This window comes from Pinus tabuliformis, chromosome 5_2 (genome assembly GCF_031772625.1).
Source record: "Pinus tabuliformis cultivar Carrire ecotype Pingquan chromosome 5_2, CPIR1, whole genome shotgun sequence".
Classification (NCBI taxonomy): domain Eukaryota; kingdom Viridiplantae; phylum Streptophyta; class Pinopsida; order Pinales; family Pinaceae; genus Pinus; species Pinus tabuliformis.
The window spans coordinates 266,316,004-266,338,112 of NC_142306.1; the positions used below are offsets into that span (position 1 = coordinate 266,316,004).

General features: G+C 36.3%; 1 protein-coding gene across 1 annotated transcript in view; it reads right to left on the reverse strand.

Moving 5' to 3' along the window:
- Positions 1-15,224: 15,224 nt before the first annotated feature.
- The window catches only part of LOC149158534 (vacuolar-sorting receptor 4-like), a 121,474-nt gene continuing 114,589 nt past the window's right edge, over positions 15,225-22,109 (reverse strand). Inside the window, exon 13 of the mRNA XM_089436255.1 lies at positions 15,225-15,352. The gene's annotated coding sequence lies outside the window, so the exon portion shown is untranslated. The remainder of the gene's footprint in view (positions 15,353-22,109) is intronic.

A 22,109-nucleotide genomic window follows, 5' to 3' on the forward strand; every position in this document is an offset into this window, starting at 1 on the left:
CCATAAAGCAACTATGTGGTATATCATTATGTGTCCCTTACACACAGCTTGACCGGGTTGACCTATTATTCTTCATTCTATAGCCACATTAACCATTGCCAATGTTACATATGGATACCTCAAGACTTGGGTTCATCCAGGATTCTTTGATAAGTTAAGCTAGATTATGTGATATTTCGTTCGTGTGAGGTGGATTTTGATTTTCCAATGACTAGTCAAGAGCTCAATTCCTCCAAGTGACCATCATACACATGGATCGCATAATATGTTGGATCTAGTTCTGAATCATGAATCCCGAGTTCAATTTCTCATGGTTTTCTTCTTGCTTGTGTTTGTTGTTTTTTATTCACTCTTACTTTGTTAATAGTACAACTATTTGCTCCAATATATCTTCCATTAGACTTCATTATTTGCAGTTGCACTAAGAGAAGCAAGCTGCATTTTGTAGCTCATTTGGGGGTAGAGATGATCCATCAACTCTTCATGTGTTGGTATATCAATGTGTAATAGTGCACCGGATCAAGATAATGCATCGAATATGTCACTAACACATGCCCATCTAAACCCAAGTCTGAGATGCACCTCAAGTTTACAACGCGGAATAACCACAAGCAACATGGAATCCCAATGCAAGCAATCAATCTTGAGGTCCACATATCAAATATTGTTCAAGTTTCTATGATCTAGTTCTTATCTTTATGAAGTTCATCTTCTTTTGAACTTTTCAAATTTTGTTCATTTTCAGCTACCTAAGGTTAAGCCTCAAATGTAACTCCATGCTTGTTAAACATATGTGTTTTCACCCTAGCTTGGGAGATCTGCATCAACCACAATGCAAAAGTTCATATTGTGGCACATACAATCATTCATGTACAATTTGGATCTCTCTCTCACTGGAGCTCAACGTATCATGTCTTTTTGCATGGTTGGCACCTTTACCTCTTATCTTGTCAAGAGCGAGGGCTTGGTTGTGGCAAGTAATTTTTGTCAACAGCTAAACTATAAAACCGGTGCACCAAACAATGTAAAATTTTCCGCCTCTTTAGTCTTAACAAGGAAAATTCATAATAGGAGCGCTAGACCACAGGGCTGAGCATCTAGAAGCAAACTAACTCTCCCTTTCCTTTTTGTATGGCCCGATAAACCAAAGGTTTGGTTGGACGTTAAAAACAAAAAAGAAATCAATGCTTAAGTTACCCATCCACAATTTTTGTTTGTCCTTAGCAACTTTTGATTGATGGATATTGCCTATATTGTCTGGAAACATGATCCACACTTTCCACATCTCTATTTGGACATAAAAGGAAAAGACATCAAATTTTGAGTTTATAACGCTTCTCTACTTGCTTCTTACTAGGCCTATAAGGTTTAAGGGGTTTGGTTGCTACTTAAAATGGTTTAAGTTACCCTTTTATCTAAGTAAATGCATTTTGTTTTCATTTGTTTTGTTCAGGTACCTATCTTTAACTATGAATATATTGGCCAGGTCAAAATAGAAAATATGTTGGGTTCATAGTCAAATTAGGGCTTATATATCTTAATATGGACAAGAATTTATTAGCACTTTCCCTTTTCAGGTTTTTCCCCAAGCTAAAGCTAAAAGGAGTCTAAAAGCAGAAACCGAAATCCTTTTAAAGAGAGCCATTCTTTGAAGTGAAAAATATTTTCAAGTTCCTAACTAACTTCTCTGTCTGTTGTCTGTTGTGATATTGATACCTAAGGAAAAAAGAACTAATTCCAGCTCAAAATATGCTTCCATTAATACATGTTGAGTATGATTTTCCATGGCTTTGATAAGCTTTAGCAGAGCTTACTAGTGACTACTGAAATACCCTTTCTCTTAAGATAGTATTAATTTGTCTTCTTTAAATTTGCATTCTTATCTTCCCCAAAATAGTATCTCACCTTATGGATGGTAAGAGAATGGGGTTCCTTATCTCCTACATGCCCCCTCCCTGCAGGGTCATACAGTCAGATCCCCTCATGGTGCTTGATGACTCCAACAGTCATGAGGATCAGGAGAACTAAATATTATCTCTACCTCCAACTCTCTCACAATTTCACCACCAATATTGTCAGATTTCAAGTCTTGGACTCTACCATGGTATAACTGCATCTATAGTATATACCACTGCTATATGTATATATTTTGGTTATAGTTAGACCTAGTAGTCTGCTTGGTTGGAAACTTATCATGTTGCAGTATTTTTGCTTTCTTTCTCTTGCTTTTAAGCATTATGGAGGAGTTGCTATGGCACTCCCAGGTTATAATTCACACTAGATGTATCTTCTTTAGTCCCAATGGCCTACCTTTTTGGTCATTTATTGGACATTAATAAAATTATCTTATCTTATCTAGGACCATCTTATCTTATCTTCTTGTTATCTTGCCTAAGGGATAGGAATCTATTTCAACACACCTATAGCATGGTTTAGGGAGTTTTTTGAAAAATATGTTCTACAAGTAGCCTATGAGAGACTACTTCCCTAGCCAAGTGCAGCACCCCTACTGCCTTGGAGACTTGGGCTAGTGTTGGTGTCCATAATTCCTCAGGAAAGCTCGGTACCTCCTTAGAAAAACTACTATATCTTATGTAACTGTGAAATAATAAAAAGTGATTATATAATTCCATTATTAAGGTTTTTAGTATTGTTCCCTTGATTAATCCTTTTTCGGATTTCTGATTAGAAATGCAGTTTTCCAATTTCAATCTGGAAAAATCTTGTGCTTTTTACCTGTAAGTTCCCCTATTTTCAGCTCAGATTTCAGTTATGAGTTTCTTTTTTGGTTATGGAAGAGGATGAGATTATAAAATAATGGTGGAAATAATAAAATAAGATTAGATTACATGATCAAATTTTAGAGGGAAAAAAGAAAAAACTACTTTTTCAACTCGTATTTTCAACTTATCTCCCCTTGGGCTTACTCAAATTTCAAGCGAGAACGCTCGTTGGATGCATAATTTGATTCATCATCCAAGGAGTACCCATGTTGAACACTTTCGATGGACCTTGCTACACAAAAAATGAGAAACACATGAAAAGAGTTATTGTAATCACGTTTTTCATGTATTTCTCATTTTTCATGTAGTAGAGTCCTTCAAAAGTATCTAACATGGGTAATTCTTGGATGAGGAATCAAATTTTGTATCCAATGAGTACTCCCACTCAAAATTTGAATAAAACCTTAGGGAGATATGTTGAAAATACAAGTTGAAAAATTATTTTATTATTTTTTTTATTTTTTTACCCCAAAATGTGGTGAATCATCCCCCATGGTTGACATCATCATCTTGAATCCTATCGATTCTTATAAAGTTTATTTTGGTTGTACATTTTTCTTAAGAGGCCCATTTTAGACCTCAAAAGTTCTCTAATGGTCCATACATGATCACTTGGGAAGAATTTGTAACTATCTTTTTCCATGAATTTGAAACCTATACCTAAGAAGCTTATTTCTTGACCCTCAAAAATATGAAGTAAGAGCCCATAGGTGTGTCCCTGCCCCCCAAGTGGGTGTGGATGAGGCCAAGTGCAAGTGTTGGGTGGTTTTGATGGCACAGAAAGACCAGCAATTGATCACCATAAAAGGTTTGCAGCCTGGTGCAAGCAAATTCACTTCAACCCATGAGACATTCAAACAAATTAGTGAGGAAGAGCTAGGATTTATGTAATTTGAAAATACCTTCAAGAACTTTCCTCATAGACCACCACCAGAGAAAAAACCAGTGCATATTATCAAGTTCATTTTATTCATTCATTTCATCATGTTTTCTTATGAGTCCTCTCAAAAATGTTTGCCATGGATGCAACAATGGTCTGCTATATGTGTGGATTGAGACTATTTGATGGTGTTGTACAACATCCATGGCATCCCTGACCAATTGTCCAAAACTCATGTTTTGATCACCTACCACCACTATAAGTCTTCCAGACAACAATGTCTTGCTAGGACTCAATTGTCTTACCTTTTTGCTTAGCACTTGCGTTGTTTCAAGTTTGACTAATCCAAGTGATCATTTTTTCGAAAGACAGCCTTGGTGAAATTTTTTTCCACCTTCATCAATAACATCATACTATTATCCAAGTTTTGCACTTTTACTATCCATGAATAATCATAATTTTTGTTAAAAATTTGTACAAAACTTAGGGAAAAATCTTTCGACGGTATTTTTACTTGTGAAGTTATTAAATGAATGACAAAGATATGGTCATACACAATAAAGCAAATCCAATATCTCAACGTCGCTTTATGGCCCTTGAAGAACCAAAAATAGTTTAATAGTTCGATAAAAATTTTGTTTGTTTTGAAAGTTGCATTGAGAAGCGTATCCAAAGGTCAGAGTTTGCACCACACAACGTGTAGGTCTTTTATATTAGGTGCTAGGTCTGAGACATATTTATACCACCAAAGCTGCCCAAAATCTGCACCCAGACTCATCCATGTTTGGCATGCTTTTTGGAAAGAGAATACCACATAAAGAATGTAACCCTGGTAAGACAGCGTAATAACCTTCCAACTTTACAAACAAGACAGTTGATTGCCAAGTTTCCATACACGAACACAATAAAATTCTTGCACAACAATAGCTCTAACTAAGTAGCAGTTCTGTAGAAATGAACATGTCTATCTGAAATATTCAAACATCAAGTCTCTGAAATCATGCTAAAGTTTATTTACTGACAATCCTTTTTTCCCTCCTCTTTGAAAAATTAACATGGGAGTCTGTCTTAAATGTATCGAGTGTGATACCCTAAAGATGCATTGATCCCTTCCAAATACAGATCCATGGATGTTCCAAGGCGTGAATCGTAAGATATGATCATAGGGTCTTAACAAAATTTGAAACGCTTCTCTCAAGCTCACGCCCTGGGTATTGACTTTCCAAGGGCATGCCTTAGCCTTCGCATTTTATCTTGTTAGCTGGCAATTACTTCGTGTGTTTCCTCCTCTCTCAAGCTTATTAGAATTTCCTTTTGACGTTGTTTAAATTATTGGATGAAACTAAGTTGAGGCATAAGTCACTAGGTTATTTTATTTCATATTAATTGTCCTAAACATTTTGTAAACATTTTGCAATCAAATACAATATCCATTGAGATTTTCTGCATTAATCATTTCTTCTTTAACTTCATTTATCTAGAACACTTTGTTTATGTACTAATCATTACTTTATGTACTAATTTTTAATATTTTTTTTTTCTAGAATGTCTTTTATTGAACCAGGACTCTCACATTTGCAATTTCAATAGCTCAGTAGACATTTCCACTTGCAATCTGAATAGCTGAATAGACATTTGCACTCCAAATTTTACAGGTACACAACAATTACTTCTTGTTCTACATCGACTTTCATTGTTCAACTTGTTGTTATGATACTATGATTTATAATTGCATTGAATTACTAAGCATATAATTGCATTGAACTATTAGGCGTCATCATGTGTGCTTCATCTCAAAAAGACAAATTGGCATTAGTCTTGGAAAAGCATAACTTGTTTCGCGTGAACAATTTCTTATATATGATTGGAGACTGTTTGTTTGATAGTTTAGAACTTTTACTACATTTTAGATACACATTAGTAGAGTTAAGAAAAGGAACAATAGAGTATTTTAGAAAATGCCTAGAAAAACAAGATAGAGAAGCAATTTTGTCTTACGAACATGAACTCCATGAAGAATCATTAAAAGAAATGCACAACATTAGCAGTCGTGAATTGTATTTAGACAAAATGTCTAGATCAGCGTCAACTGATATACCACTAGAATCTAGAGGCCTATGGGGAGATATTTTCTGTATCCATTGGCTATCAAATTGGTTGAAAATTCCAATTAGAGTTTGGTCCAAAACGAACATGAGAATTTATTTACACTTTAATTCAAGTGTTGCAACAAACACTTGCGACATATTATTTCATGAAGAGGATCCTCTGAATGGCCACTTTGAACCTTTGCTTTGTAGAGGAGACTCTATCATGGATTGTACCTTTCAACAACAAAGCAACACCTCATACGAACAAATGAACTTATCCACTAAACAAGATAACATAGAAACATGTCGTCTTCAAAATAAAAATGATACAAGTCAAAAAAAAATATGTCATGCTGAAACAAAAATATCTCAAGCACCAGTCGACACTAATACTGAGGACATTGTGATGTTTCATTCCGCACATTCCTCAAAAATCAATATTGAAACACAACCTAAAGCAAAATTTTAACTTGTCAGAAGCCAATTCAAACCATCTTGAGAATTAAATAAGCACAAGAGAAGTTTATCTTTGCATGTGCTTAAGGACATTATTCGAAAAAAGTTGAAAAGGAAGAAAATAAGGCTTGCATATAACACAATGACAATGAAACAAGAAGTAGTTCTAGAAGATCTAGAACATGTCGGTGACACAATGAGATTTCAGTCACTTGGACACTTGAAAAAACATATTAGAAACATATCACAAAGAGAAATTGTAACTTCTTGTGGCTCAAGAAGACAGAAGAAAATATTATCTCTACATGTGCTTAAAGGCATTATTCGAGAAAAATTGAAAAATCGAAAAATAAAACTTGCATATAACACAACAACAATGAAACAAGTAGTAGTAGAAAATTTAGAGTGCAGCGCATCTACAACATCAAAGGATCTCTCAAGACTGACAAAGAGATCAAGAAAATATGATCCATTGATTCAATCAAGATCAATGAATAAATCAACAGAACTATCAAAGTTTGAACATAAATATCGAACACAGATAAGTGACACACCTATTTTTTATTGTTCATCATGTGAAAGAACTTTTTTCAAAAGAGATGTTTCCTTGGTGAAACAAGTAAATCAAACAACACAAGCAAACAAGATTACAAAACTATCAAATAGTTTCGTTGAGAATGCCAGACCTAGTAGTACAAATGCCTACATTTGTAAACATTGCAAAAAAGCATTTGAAGATGACACAATTCCTAAATATGCAGTTCCTAAACAAATAAGAAGAAACAACGCCACTAGGACACTCACACAACTCACTGAACTAGAGGAAATACTAGTCGCATTAAGATTGCCCTTCTTGCAAATAAAGGAAATGGGCCATCGACATAAAAAAACACAACTAGGCTTAACTGGAGGAGTCATTAATGTCCCCACTAACATTTCTAGAATTCAATGTGCATTGCCTCGAACTATAAAAGACACTGACACAGTGGCAGTCATTGTCAAAAAGAGTTTAAGATTCAAAAGTGCTTATGCATTTGGTCGAGTTCGAGTTCACAAAGTCATGAAAGCATTAAAACAACTGTGCAAAAGAATGCTTTATAAGCTAGAAAATGCTACCATAGATGACAATTGGAAGGAAACGTTCTTAGAAAACCAAGAAACGTGTGAAATTTTAACTGAGGTTGAAGATAGCGAAAACGATAACCAAGAAATTGATGAACCGACCACAAAAACATTGGTTCATGGATTCATTGATCCACATATTATCCATGACCTTGTAAATAAACAAATTAATATTGTGCCTGCTCCAAGATACATTTCGTTAGGGATTTTCAAAGATAAGTACTCAAAAGAGATGATTTTTCCATCACTCTTCTATGGCAACAAATGCCCAAGCGATATGTCAGAAAACTTTACATATCAAAAGATCTGTCAATGGGAAATCCTTCATAAAAACCATGATTTTGCTTATCATACAACTAACATGTTTTATAAATCAATCCACAATATCATAAATCAGGTGTTGAATATAATGTGGGTTAAAATTAGAAAAGGCCAATTAAAGGGAAGAAAACTAGTTGTGAAAGATGTAAAGTCAAAACCAAATTTGGATCACATTTTGAAGTCTGAAATTGGGTACATGGACTTAAAAACAATTCGACTTCACCTGACTACCACCAGCAGATGCGCAACAAACTCTATGCAATGATTCGACAGCTAGGCCCACCCACTTTCTTTGTGTCCTTTAGTAGCACAGAGCATCTTTGGGATCCTCTAATGAGTGCATTGAGATACATAAAACAAAACACTAGAAGACCAAGCACAAATGAACTAGACGAAAATGAGCCCCTCTCATTAATAAGAAATGACCCTGTTACTTGTGTACGTTACTATAGGTCTAGGAGAGATGCACTACATCAATTGATATCTCATGATCACAAGTACTATGGGGAGATCAATGACTACTTCTACGTAACAGAATTCCAAAATCGGGGGAGTGAACATGAACATGACTTATTATGGATAAAGTCTGCACCAATCTATGGTAAAGATACAAACATTGAAATTGAAAATTTTATTGATAAATGCTTGTCAATTGATTCATCGCTCCTTGCAAAGGAGCTTAGAGCCCTACAACACCATTCTCACACAAAAAGTTGTAGAAAGCATAGAAATTCTAATTGCATATTTAATTTCCCAATACCACCAATGAAGGCAACAAAAATACTTGAGCCTCTTGAATTTGATAGCAATAAAACAAAATCACATGCGAAGCTAATATTTGAGACAATAAACAATACGAGATACAATGAAAATGATACGTTTGATCAGTGTTGCACACATCGCGATAAAATCGCGATTAAATCGTAAAATCGCGATTTTTTAAAATCGCCGATTCAAAGCGCGATTTTTATCCAAAAAATCGCCTCTTTTTTTTTATAGCGATTTTTATCGAAAAAATCGCGATTTTTTCGATAAAATCGCGATTTTTTCGCTTAAAATCGCGAGGGCGCGCGGCAGCGGGGTTTTATATGGAAAAAACGAATTTTTTTTTATTCATTCAGCAGTCCGCCGCGGAGGAGAAGGAGAAGAAGTGAGGGAGAGGGTTGCCGTCGGTTGTGGGAGCGAATCGAAGCGATTTTAGGAGGAATCCAAGCCAAGATCGCCAATTTGTCCATAAACCAGGTATGTAGATTAATTTTTTTTTGTTTTGGTTCTATAAAAACTTTGTTTTTCATTGTTTTTAAAGAATTTTTGGAAATTTTTCATTGATTTGGGATGGGTTATTTGTTATGACTATGAGAACCAATTTTTGATTTTTATTTTCTCATTTTCTTTAAACATTGTTTATTTTTTTTTATTTTTCATTGTTTTTTGGCATTTGGTTGGGTAACTTGGGTTTAGAAATTGGGATTTTGGAAATAATTAGCTTGTAATTTTGCAAATGCTAAATTGTAATTTGTATTTACTATTATCATTTATGTAATCCTAAATTCCTATTTCCTAATCCTTATTTTTCCATAGGTTTGCAAATTCAAAATTCAAAAACAAACATGCCAAGGAAATTGGATCCTTTCTGGGAATATGGTGACCCTAAAACTCCGAATGATAGACAAAACTTGTATTGCAAGTTGTGTGGAAAGGAAATATTCGGGGGGGTGTACAGGTTGAAGTTCCACCTTGCACAAATCCCTGGACGTGATGTGGGGCCCTGTCTAAAGACAAATGCTGAAATTATCCAAAAAGCCATGAGAGCATTGGGAGAATTAGAGCACACTAGAGACGCCAAAGAAGAACTCAAAAGGCAACTAAAAAGGTCAGTTGAAGGAAGTGGGCCAAGTGGCACAAGTTCTACTGCAGCGTCAGTCAATCCGGTAGCTGCATCATCATATTTTGTTCCACGAACCACACCTGGTTCACAACCAACTATTGGTTCAATGCTAAAAAGAACTGAAAAAGAAAAAGTTGACAAGTTGATGACAAAATTTCTCCTCTGGAGTGATATTCCTTTCAGCATTATAAGGAATAATCCATTTTTCCAACCTACTCTTGATGCTGTTGCCAGTGTTGGCCCGGGTACAAACTCCCTTCTCTTCATGATTTCAGAGGCCGGCTTCTTCAAGATGAAAAGCGTGACTGCACCCAAAGATTGGAGGATTTTAGGGCATCATGGGCACAAACAGGATGCACTGTTATGTTAGATGGTTGGACTGACCAAAAGGGGAGAACCCTTATAAACTTCTTGGTTAGTTGTCCCTTGGGGACTATGTTTATCAAATCTGTTGATGCAACTCATCAAATGAAAGATGCAAAAACTTTATGTGATTTGCTGGATGTGTTTATTTTGGAGGTGGGTGCAGAAAATGTTGTCCAAGTCATAACGGACAATGCTGCAAATTATGTTGCTGCTGGTAGAATGCTTATGGACAGGCATCCTACTTTATTTTGGACACCTTGTGCTGCCCATTGTATTGATTTGATGTTAGAGGACATTGGGAAAATTCCCTTTGTCAAAGAGGTTGTTGACTCATCAAAAAGCATCACAAAATTTATTTACAATCACACATCTGTGCTTAGCTTGATGAGAAAATGCACCAACAACAAAGAGTTGGTGCGCCCCGCCATTACACGGTTTGCGACGAGTTTCATATCTCTTCAATCCCTCTTGAATTCTATGTGGGATTTGAAGAGAATGTTTCTTTCAGAGGAGTGGCGTGCTTCGTCAATGAGCCGCAAACCAGAAGGAGAGGTCGTCTGCAGACTAGTTTCATACCAGGAGGACTTCTGGGCGGGAGTGCAGGAGGTGTGCGTTGTTACAGAACCTTTGGTAAAGGTTCTTCGGTTGGTTGATGGTGAGAAGCCCGCAATGGGCTATTTGTATGAAGCCATGGATAGGGCCAAAGAAGCCATTCGGTCCTACTATGATGACAAGGGAGATGATGGGTTCCAGAGACAACTCCTTCTATGGAAGGTCATTGATGAGCGATGGAACAACACACTCCATCGTCCCATTCATGCTGCTGGCCTTTTCCTGAACCCTGCATTTTCTTATGCATGTGGGTTTAATTTTGATGTTGAGGTCGTGGAAGGATTATTAACCTGTGTCCAGAAGATGGTGAGAACTTCAGAAGAACGTATGGAGGTCTCTAGACAAATTGAGCAATATAAGTTGTCAGCTGGCACATTTGGCTTTGAGATGGCTGTCATTGATAGGACGGTTAAAATGCCAGGTATTTTTTAGTTTGTAGTATGTACTTTGTAACTTTGTTTCAAATTTCATTGTTTCTTCAAATTCCATTTTTTTCTTATGTTTATTTAAAATTTTCTTTGTAATTTTGTTGTAGACGCATGGTGGAAGATGTATGGTGGCAGAGTCCCCCTTTTGCAAAATCTTGCCGTGCGGATCCTCAGCCAAACATGCAGCTCCTCGGGATGTGAGCGCAATTGGAGCGTATTTGAAAAAATACACAACAAGAAGCGCAATAGGTTAACACTTAAACATTTAAAATATTGCAAATTTCCAAATAAATTTTTGAATTCATTAAAGTTTTAAACAATATTTTTTTTATAATATTAATTATTAATTTATTATTTCATGAACTTTGTACAGGTTGGAGTCCCATAGACTTAATGACATGGTCTATGTCTACTACAATCTTCGATTGTGGGTGAAACAACTAGAGAAGACACCTGATACGGAAGCCATCTCATTGGATGGGATTGACACCACTGCTGAATGGAGGGTTGAGACCGAGAGGCCTCTCATGGATCCCACTGAGGATTGGTTAGTGCAGGATGAGGGGGAGGAGGAGGGGGAGGAGGAGGAGGAGGAGGAGCAGGAGCAGGAGCAGGAGGAGGAGGAGTTGGAGGAGCAGGAGGAGGAGGTGACACCGCCTACCCGGGCTACCCGGGCTACCACTACCACCAGTAGAGGACGTGGTCTCCGTCCACCTCAGCCTCTTGTAGCTGCTACTACTAGTTCTTCAGCTTCTAGAGCACGTCAGACTCCACTGCCATTTCCACCACCACAGGCACCAGCTTCTACATCTAGAGGGAAAGAGAAAGTTGTGCCATTTTCTCGCAAGAGGGGCAGAGGAAATCAATAGGATTAGACTTTCATTTTATTGTATATGACATTATGACATGATGAGATACATTATCATATTTTTTGTTGATATTTTGAGGCTGAGTTGGACTTGGGACTCAGGACTTACTATTCAGGACATAATTCAATGTTATGTGTGATTTTAGCGCTAGAAATGATATTGAACATCTTATATATTAGTTTTTTTTATCATATTTATGTGTCAATGTATTTATTTTATGTTGTAGATGGTTTAGATATTAAACAAATTGAAAAAAAATGAATATTTTTGTGCCAAACGATTTTTTCCCGCTTTTTTCCGATTTTTTCCCGATTTTAACGATTTTTTCCGCTTTTTTCCCGGCGCCGATTAAATCCCGATCGCGATGTGTGCAACATTGCGTTTGATAGCTTCTTGGATAGCCTTGGGCTAGCACACAATGAATACATACATGTTAACCAATGTACACTAAATCGAACAACTCTATTGTTGCAAAAAAAACCAGTTGACACCTGGACAAATAACTTTGCACAACACATTCTAGGAAATTGGATTGCAAACACCAACTTGCAATTTGTACTTGATTCATATGCAACTGCAATGTATTGTAGTTCCTACATGAAAAAAGAACATAAAACACTTACAATAATCTTTAGGAACATACGCGAAGATCATCTCAAAACAAAATCTGCCATCATGAATATTATTAGTTCTCTAGGAAAAGCTTTGGTCAACTTGTAACAAATGTCTGCACATCAAGCAGTGCATATTTTGTTATCGCTTCCACTAAACACAAAAAATCAAATAAACCATATGTCATTCGATGTGTGAGATATAACAATACAAGGACATTGAAAATTATTGTAGAGAACAGCTAATGTTATATTATCTGTATTAAGTAAGTGAAATTATGATCAAGCAACATCACCCAACTTGGCAATCTACAAATGTTGCATTCGAAAAACAGTGAAGGAAAATGAACAAAAGTTTAGATTTGTACATGGGGTGGCATAAATGATGCAATGTATGCAATAGAAACAGAAACTGAACAAATATTCAATATAGACAGTTTGAAATCAAATGAAACAGAGAGTACAATATTTGATAAATCCATAGATGACATACGAAAACTATGACTTCCAAATTGATTTGGAACATTTCCAACATACAAAGAACTTTGCTCTACGATCTAAAAGGTTGTACAAAATTGTGAAACAACCACATATACTTGAAGGAGTATTATAACAATATGCGACAATAAAACACAGAACAAGCAAGAATAGTCACGGATGTCATAATGAGAAAATTGTATAGACTAGATGAACTAATCTATATTATTAACAGAAGGCGCAGGAAGAGGAAAGACACACACAACAAAGGCAATTTTCCAATCCTTAGTACACATACATAATGAGGCATTGCCTTATAACCCATCACACCTAAAAGGAATAATCACTGCATATACGGGATAAACCGCATTCAATGTTGGTGGTGTCACATTGCATTCTGCATTCTATTTGCCCTTTAATAGAGCATATTGCACTTCACTAAACAACGAAAAACTAGACACATTATCAAAGCACTTCCAACAACTGTGTGTAGTTCCAATAGACGAGACATCACTTGTTGGTGCAACAACACTATATTAGATTGATAAGTGACTCCAACAAATCTTACACATGCCAACTTCATATTTTGGTAATGTTGACATGATATTCTCTGGCGATCTCTACCCAGCAAACCCTGTAAGAGACTCTCTTATCTTTGAAAGCCCAAAAATCAACAAAAACATAATTCCATATGGCTTTTGGCTAGAGAAAATTAAATGTTATCAATTACATACATCGATGCGTCAAAAAGACCCGCTGTTCCTCGATGTGCTAAATAGGATGAGATTAAACATGAAAACGGATGAAGGTATTGCGAACATAAATGACAATTGCCATAGGCCTCCACCTTTAAACCCACTTTTCCCATACATTTTCTATCGAAACAAGGATGTTCGTACTCACAACGCAAAATGCTTTCACTAACAAATGGCCAACAAATAATGCTCACTGCAATTGACAATTACGAGATGACTGAATCGAGTTGTTTTGCCTTTGATAAAGCAATTGCATTGCCATCAACTACATTCAAACAAAACATGGTAGTTGAACTATATTGGGGAAATTACAATACTAATGATGGATTAGTTAACGGCGTTGAAGGCATTTTCAGATTCTATTCATCTAATAACAATAGACCTGACATTGTCTCGGTAGAATTTTCAGACACAAAGATTGGGAAACAACAAAGAAATAAATTCAAAGAGCTATACAAAATAAATATCTTGCCAAGTTGGATGCCAAGCTTCTGAATTGCAAAACCACTAGCATTGTATCATAACAAATTACAAATCGCAAATCGAAAATAATTCCCAATACAATTAACCTGTGCACGAACAATACATCGAACACAAGGACTGACATTGGATCAGCGTGCATTCAACCCAACTGGTGTGACAAAACATGGTCTAGTCTATATTGCACTATCACGTGTTAAAATTATGGACTCATTATACTTGATTAGCAAATTGGCCCACGAAAACTTCCATGTGAAAAACAAGATATTAGATGAAGTGGCACGACTAGAAACAATTGCTATGGGAACTAGAATTTGCCAAGAAAAGATCTGATAGCAAAAGAGTTTTATCAATTGCAACTTAACACACATAGCCTACATGCACATCTTAGTGATGTGATCCATCACGCAGACTTAATGGACAATATGATTCTCTATTTTCAGGAAACTCATTTCCAGATTCCACCAACAAACAAAGAATTCTTGCCATTCAACTTTACAATAGCACATTCTACACATGGCATCCTTCTGACAAAAAAATAACGATCAAAGCAACAAAGACATTTTGTAACAACAAAATTGAACTTACATTAATCGACATGTACTTTCAATATGCAATTTGTTTAATCAACATTTATGCAGCACCATTTGAACAAGTATCTACAATAATACAAATGATTAGAGAAACAAAATCGCAAACTACACATATTAAATGTGTTTTCTTAGACATTGGTGACTTCAACATTGACATCCAACTACAAACAGCTCGTAGAAAAACCCTTGTACAATATATGGAGATGGAAAACTTACAAGAAATAACAAGTAACTTATCTCCACGATGAAAAACAATAATAGATCATATCTGGACAAATTTGCATATCAAGCAATGTGAAATCAATGTGACATGGGCATATTGGTATGATCATAGCATATTCTATGCTATACTACAACTCTAATCAAAACTTTTTGTACACTTTGCTAAATATCCCATCAGAACAAAGTCTACATTTTCCACCTTTTTCACGTCTATTGTTTCATCAGAGTAATCGAGGTATGTAACAACACACTGAATGGCATTATGGACATATTTACTATTGAATACAACCTATTTTGCTTGCAAATCTAATAGCTTCTACTGGTGTTTTGTATAGATAAACAATATGAAAAGGCAGCGTGATGACGTTGCAACTACAGACACCTCCACCTCCTTTGAACCTGAAAAAAGGTAAGTAAAAATCCTTTATGTCTACTCTTGCCAGTTTTCTAACGAAGACAATATGCTAATTCAGACTCTCTAAATATGGCTCTGCAGGCAAAAACATAAAGAAGATTCTCAAATAAAGGAAAAGCATGAAGAATGCAATGGAATCACAATACAGGAGCTTAAAAGCCTCAAAGTGGCAACAACCATTCATGGAGATCTGCTAGTAACATATAAAAACACACTTGATCGAGCACACGGAGTGGAGTTGTTACGTGCCGATTTAGTTGACACCAAAGGAGACATCACAATTACGTTGAATGTGCCACATAATCTGATTACGCGTGTTGAAGCCAAACTTGTTATTGGCCAAGGAGTTTGTATCAAGGATTTTAAAATCTTTGCAAAAACAATTTATGATCATGGGGATTGCAGTTGCATATTAGTTTTACATGATGCAAGCACTTTAGAAACAATACCAGCCATTTGCAAAGAATACAAGTTCCTGCCAACAACAACAATCAGACAACTAACAACTACGAGATCTCCATTTGCAATAGGCACAGTTGTTGCACTTGTCACATCTGCAAAACAGACAGGTCTTCAATATGCATTGGACATCAAAGACGGCCAATCAGAAGAAGACAAAGCAACAGTATGTACAAACTCAATCATGCATACTTTTGCACATTTACTCAAACATATTTTAAAGCAATTACTTTTAACACTAATGCATTTTGCAATTCAGGTTTATTTGTTTTCTACATTTCTTTCCTTCTTCCTTTCAATACAACAACAAATTTCGAGACAACAAACACCAATGGTGTTATTCTGAAATCTTGTTAAAGAAAAAGAACCGAGCAGATCATTGCACACGTGCAAATCCACTTTTATAACCACTGTCAACTCAAAGAGAGCACTTGCCGATTTGAACAAGCTAATTGCCTCAACAACAAAGGTTATTTCAAGTTTCACCAAATATAAATTCTACTAAATTATTTAATGTTCTCATAGCATTTTCTATTGCAATATCTAACACTTCAATTATATTGAAACATGAACTAATTCGAAGGAATGTTGACAATAGCAAACATTCATGCAAATCTTTTTGTTACAATTTGTAACAGTTGCACTTTCCCAGCAGACACATTTGGAACAATTTCCGTGGATCAACTCCATTGTTCCACATGTAAACAGTCAACAACATACCGACGTTGTCTCCAATTACAGTGCATTATTCAAACAGAAACAAATGTTCAATACGAGTGCATTTTGAAAAATAATTTGTTATTGCAACTTTGTCCATTCTTAACAGACCTAACATATGAAAAGTATCTAGAAGACTCAGTCGATGTTACCTACAACCTTCGGGACTTCCATGTACAAGGCAATTTCATACTAGATAATGCAAATGTCATTTTGCATACAGAATGATGCAACTTCACTGTCAAAGAGCGTTCATATCTTCTGTCTCCATTGTAAAATTCACTTTGTATGCTTCTATCATGTACTCTTGCAGCAAAGATAAAGAATCCCAAGAAGACCTTTCCTAAGGCACTCTTTTGGGGGATGTTGTTAGTGGTGTTGGGCTACTTTGTCCCCCTCCTCAAGGCCATTGGGTCGGTGGAGCTTCATAGAAACCAATGGGAAGATGGCTACTTTGCAGACATTGCAAAAATCCTAGGTGGGGTTTGGCTAACATGGTGGATAGGGGCAGCTTATTCTCTGTCATATATCGGGATGTTTGAAATAGAAATGAACAGTGCTTCATTTCCGCTATTTGGGATGTCAGAGAGAGGAATGCTACCCAAAGTTTTTGCCATCAGGTCTCGGTTTCATACCCCTATGTTGGGTATTTTATTTTCAACTTCTGGTGTGCTTTTGCTGTCAACAATGAGCTTCCAAGAAATTAAGAATCAAGAATCGAACAATGTCTCGACCCTACAAGGTTCAAGCCCTTAACTTCTTGAGGGTTTTGCCAAATGCTTTTAATATTTCCTAAGGTGGTCACTGCACACCCTTGTCGAATTTATTCAATCTACAAGTATTCAAATGCATTCTTTACTTGGATTTCAATGTTCAGATGTTCTGTATAGATTTATATATTAATACCAGGGTTTCGAACTTTTTTCTTTTATAGTGAAACTAAATTTGAGATTCTAGATATTGTAAAAGTTTCAATCTTCTTATTGTTGCCCATTGTTCTTTAATTGTTTTTTTGCTTTTGGAAATGTGCAAACCTACAAATGTGAATTGTTGTCATGGTTTTCAGGCACCGTTTGTGGAATCTTGTCATTTGATGATAATTTCCTTTAGCTTTTGGAAATGTGCAAAACTACAAATGTGAATAGTTGCCAATGACTTTCAGGCACCATCTGTGGAATCTTTTCCATTTGGAAATAATTGCTTTTATGTGAAAAATGTTAAGGTAAAGAGATATTCCAATTCATTCATTTGTTACATTCCATTGCACAACAATGTTTTTGCATGGCCTCTTTTTTTATGGGCATTTCTCTTTATTGTGCTCGGCTTGTTTCATCAGGGCATCTAAACACTGAGAAAAATGATCTTATTTTCCATTTTTTACGTATTGTTCTCCTCATGATGCACATTCAAATATCAATAGGATAATTGGCCAACCAAATTGACTTCATCATGGCCTCTGCTTCACTACCCCCTCCATTCTTGGCTAGGACCATTAGGGCTTTGTCCCATGGATGGGAGCCCTCTCTACCAGTTGCACAAAATCCTACTCATAGCCCTTTGCTCATTCATGATTGACCTTATTTGCATTTATCATCTGGATCATTTTTACCAATTTTTTACTTCTTGCCTTGACTGTGTCAAGCAGTATACTAGTGTCCTCCACTTTTTGATACTGCTTGGATGCAATTTTAAGTAACTGACCTTGAGATTTCACCAATTCATAATGCTCTGTTGCTGCCCTCACCGAATGCCTTAATATTACTACTACCATTTCTTCTCATGTCAAACTTTGCTTTCTATGCCATTTTATAATCAATTTTAGGTAATTGGCCTTGAGATTTCACCAATTCACAATGCTCTATTCTTGCCTTCACCGAATGCTTTAATATTACAACTACCATTTCCTCTCATGTTAAAGTTTGCTTTCTATGCCATTTGGTATCACCACGACCTTGGCCACCCCCCTCTTTGCTTCATTCCTCTTTGGCAGGTTATCTCACTTTAAACACTTCTGTAAGGCTATTGTTTTCTTCTGCTCAATCTTTCTAACTCCATCACTCTTTTACTTTGCCTCTAGCTATCACGCCCACCCTCTCATTCAGCAACGAAACTTTCTATCATTAAACCATTCATGTTAACATAACATATAGTAATCGCTGAAATGATAAAACACCACCTTGCTGTTCACCTTGAATACAGTGAATACTAAACATTCATACTCTAAGCCAGTGTAGGTCCTTGACCATTTTTTTAGGAGATAAAATAGGCCATTCAGGTCAAGTCTTACCTCTTGCTTCATCGAATAAATATTTGATCCTCCAATTACTGGTAAGTTGACATTCATAATCCACTCAGGTGTTGCTTGTAAGCAGTTTTTTCCTAAATCTAAGTACTTTGCAAGAATTTTTTTTATAAATGAAGGGTATTGAATTAAAGGCATGGCATCCAGCTCATTAGTGGCAGCTGGAACTAAGCCCAAAGAAAAGTATTTCAGTACATTCTCATCCTCATGCTCTAAAGGCGCAACATCTGCCTCATTAGCAGCAGTCGTACCTAAGGCCAAAGAGGAGGATTTCAGTACATTCTCGTCCTCATGCTCAATAGCAATACCCCCTGCCTCTACAAGGTTCACCTTAGACTGCCTCACCAAACATCAGTACAACGCAATCCTGCATGATCTAGTTGACAAGATTAAGTTTATAATAATTCACGATTCACATGATCCAAATTATAGGAATGTCCCTTTACAGCGTGTCTGTGTGGGTCGTGGATTCCTCTGACAACAGTCCAGCATTTGTCTTTTGAATGATTAAGTAGTAGCTAGAGATTCAACCAGATAAGTACTAATATCTTTGACTATGATCATACAATATCATAAAACAGAGGAAACTATCAAAATATTTTATTTATTGATAGTTAGTATGATCAATGGTAACAATACATAGCTATCTACCAATCAATATCACGTGGGTAAATTTGCGAATTACTTTCAGTCACTTTATAGACATCGTTTTCAGTAAACTAACATATTTTTCCCATGAATAGATGTTGGAAGCAGAATTTTCAAATTCATTAGGGGCTTGATGTGTTGAAGAAAAGGGTAACTAGGTTCGATATTTGTCAATGTAATTTTGACCTTTATACTTGTCAAGAAAAATAATTATATGAATGAGTTTCTTGCTCATTCTATATGTCTAGGAAAGTCAAAGAGTCAAAATTATATTGAAGAGCTCTTCTTGAGCATTTATGTAATAAACATGAGTCAACCCATTGTCAAGCAGCCCTCCAAGACAAGCAACATCCTCAAAGAAGAAGCCTACAAACCAAACGATGAAGAGATCAGTTAAGTCGAACGCAAAATATATTTATATGACATGTCGGCTCATATGTGGAGACACAACAATTCAAGGTGACACGTCGGCGTATTTACATAGAGACAACCACTATAAATACCTCGTTGGGGTCACCACAGAAACCAAGTAATTTGGACAAGTCTCTGTAACTATGAAAGAGAACAGAACCTCGGCATACTCTGAAATATCGATGATAATCACAGAGACATCCTTGCATTCTTATCTAAAACCTCAATCAAGTAAAGTGACAGATTTCGGATGGAGAGACAAAGATTCAAGTTTTCAATGGAGAAGGATATCTGTAGTTTCTTGGATGACACAGTGGCTCAGAATCTCAGGTAAGTATAGTGGTCGAGTGTTTCTCAGATGATCACTATCTCAAGGTATAATACAGTATCAAAGCAGCACTACAGTATCACGGTGCAAGGAGTGCACAGTCATTGAAGAAACAGCAGTATCTTCATGCAAGAAGTGCACAGTGATAGTCTTGATGAAGATCACATGACACTCTGTCTCGACATCTGGACAATGATAATCATGATCTCAATGAAGACATTGTATCAAGTAATGGAGATCTCAGTGGTATGGTGAAGACCTTCGTGAAAGTACAACAATGATGTTAGATCTCAATAGTGCAGCAATAATGATGATATCAGCGATGACAAGGAAGAAGAATGGTGTCTTGGTCTTGAAGTGGCAGAGAGGGTCAAATGTCAAGGTCTTGGTGTTCGTCAATTGGAATCTCTATAAGAATAATTCCGTGGGGGTTTTCCTCTCCAAGAGGGAGAGGTTTTGGCCCTAGCAGAATGCAAACTTCTTGAGTCCTTGTCTCTTTGTTTTGATAGTAGTTTGATGAAGTAAACACACACTCTAATAATAAGAAGAAGATCAAGCTAAGACAAATTGTAAAAAGCACTTCACAAATTGTTATCAAGTCTAGAAGAATCTTACTAATGCTAAGTGCCCCAGATTCTTCAACATGATGTTTGGATGAATTTAGATATTGGACTTCAAAACACTAGAGATGTTTGTCTCGCCTTGGGAAGTTCTTCATATATCTGAGAAATTATATTTATAGGGGTTGACATTATCATTGTGTTGTTGGGCTAAAGTGCTCTTTCCTGAGACCTTGAGAAGTGTTGCTCACTTATTTTTTATTATGGTGCCTCATTTATGGTAAAAGATCCCAATGTTGAACCCTTCAAGTTAGCCAATGGTAAAAGGTTCTCAAGGAGGGCTTACTCATAACTAATATGCAAGTGTTCTATAGAAGTCTAGTAACACAAGTTAAAATGGGTGTATTTTTGCAATGTTTTCCAAGTATTTGATTAAAGTTACAAGGATTCTGCAATAATTTGATGTTGAATTGCTTATATAAGTTTTAGAGTGTGCTTTTGATAAAAATATGAATTAGAGATTCATATTTGCGTTCTAGAATGGAATCTATTGAGATTCACTCTGTTGTGTTGTTGCCAGTGGCCAGCAATTCGTAGTAAACACTGGTCTCATTCATATGGACCTTTGTTACTACTACATTGGGCAGGTTGCCTGGAACACAAGCTTTCCAAACTTACAATGGCCTGTCAACATGGTTGTGATTCAGTTTTGAAACCAGGGATATCTCCCCGAGTATGGATAAATAGTTGAGGCTAGACACATCACACCAGTTGTAGTTGTTTTGCTGGAAGATTCCATGTTAGAAGCATTTTAAATCCACGGGCATTGCTTGCAGTTGAGCTTTGCATCTCAAACAACAGTCATTCATCAGCCTTGAAAGGCTTCTGGGATCACATTAAGCGATTTGTAGATAGTGATGTTATTTGTTTACCCTTTTTGTGTTGTGGGAGAAAATTGATCTTATTTTCCAGTGTATACTTATTGTTCTCCTCATGATGCACATTCAAATATCAATTGGATAATTGGCCAACTAAATTGACTTTCTCATGGCCTTTGCTTCACTACCCCCTCCATTCTTGGCCAAGACCATTAGGGCTTTGTCCCATGGATGGGAGCCCTCTCTACCAGCTGCACAAAATCCTGCTCATAGCCCTTTGCTCATTCATGATTGACCTTATTTTCATTTATCATCTGGATCGTTTTTACCAATTTTTGACTTCTTGCCTTGATGGTGTCACGCAGTATACTAGTGTCCTCCAATTTTTTATACTGCTTAGACGCAATTTCAAGTAATTGGCCTTGAGATTTCACCAAT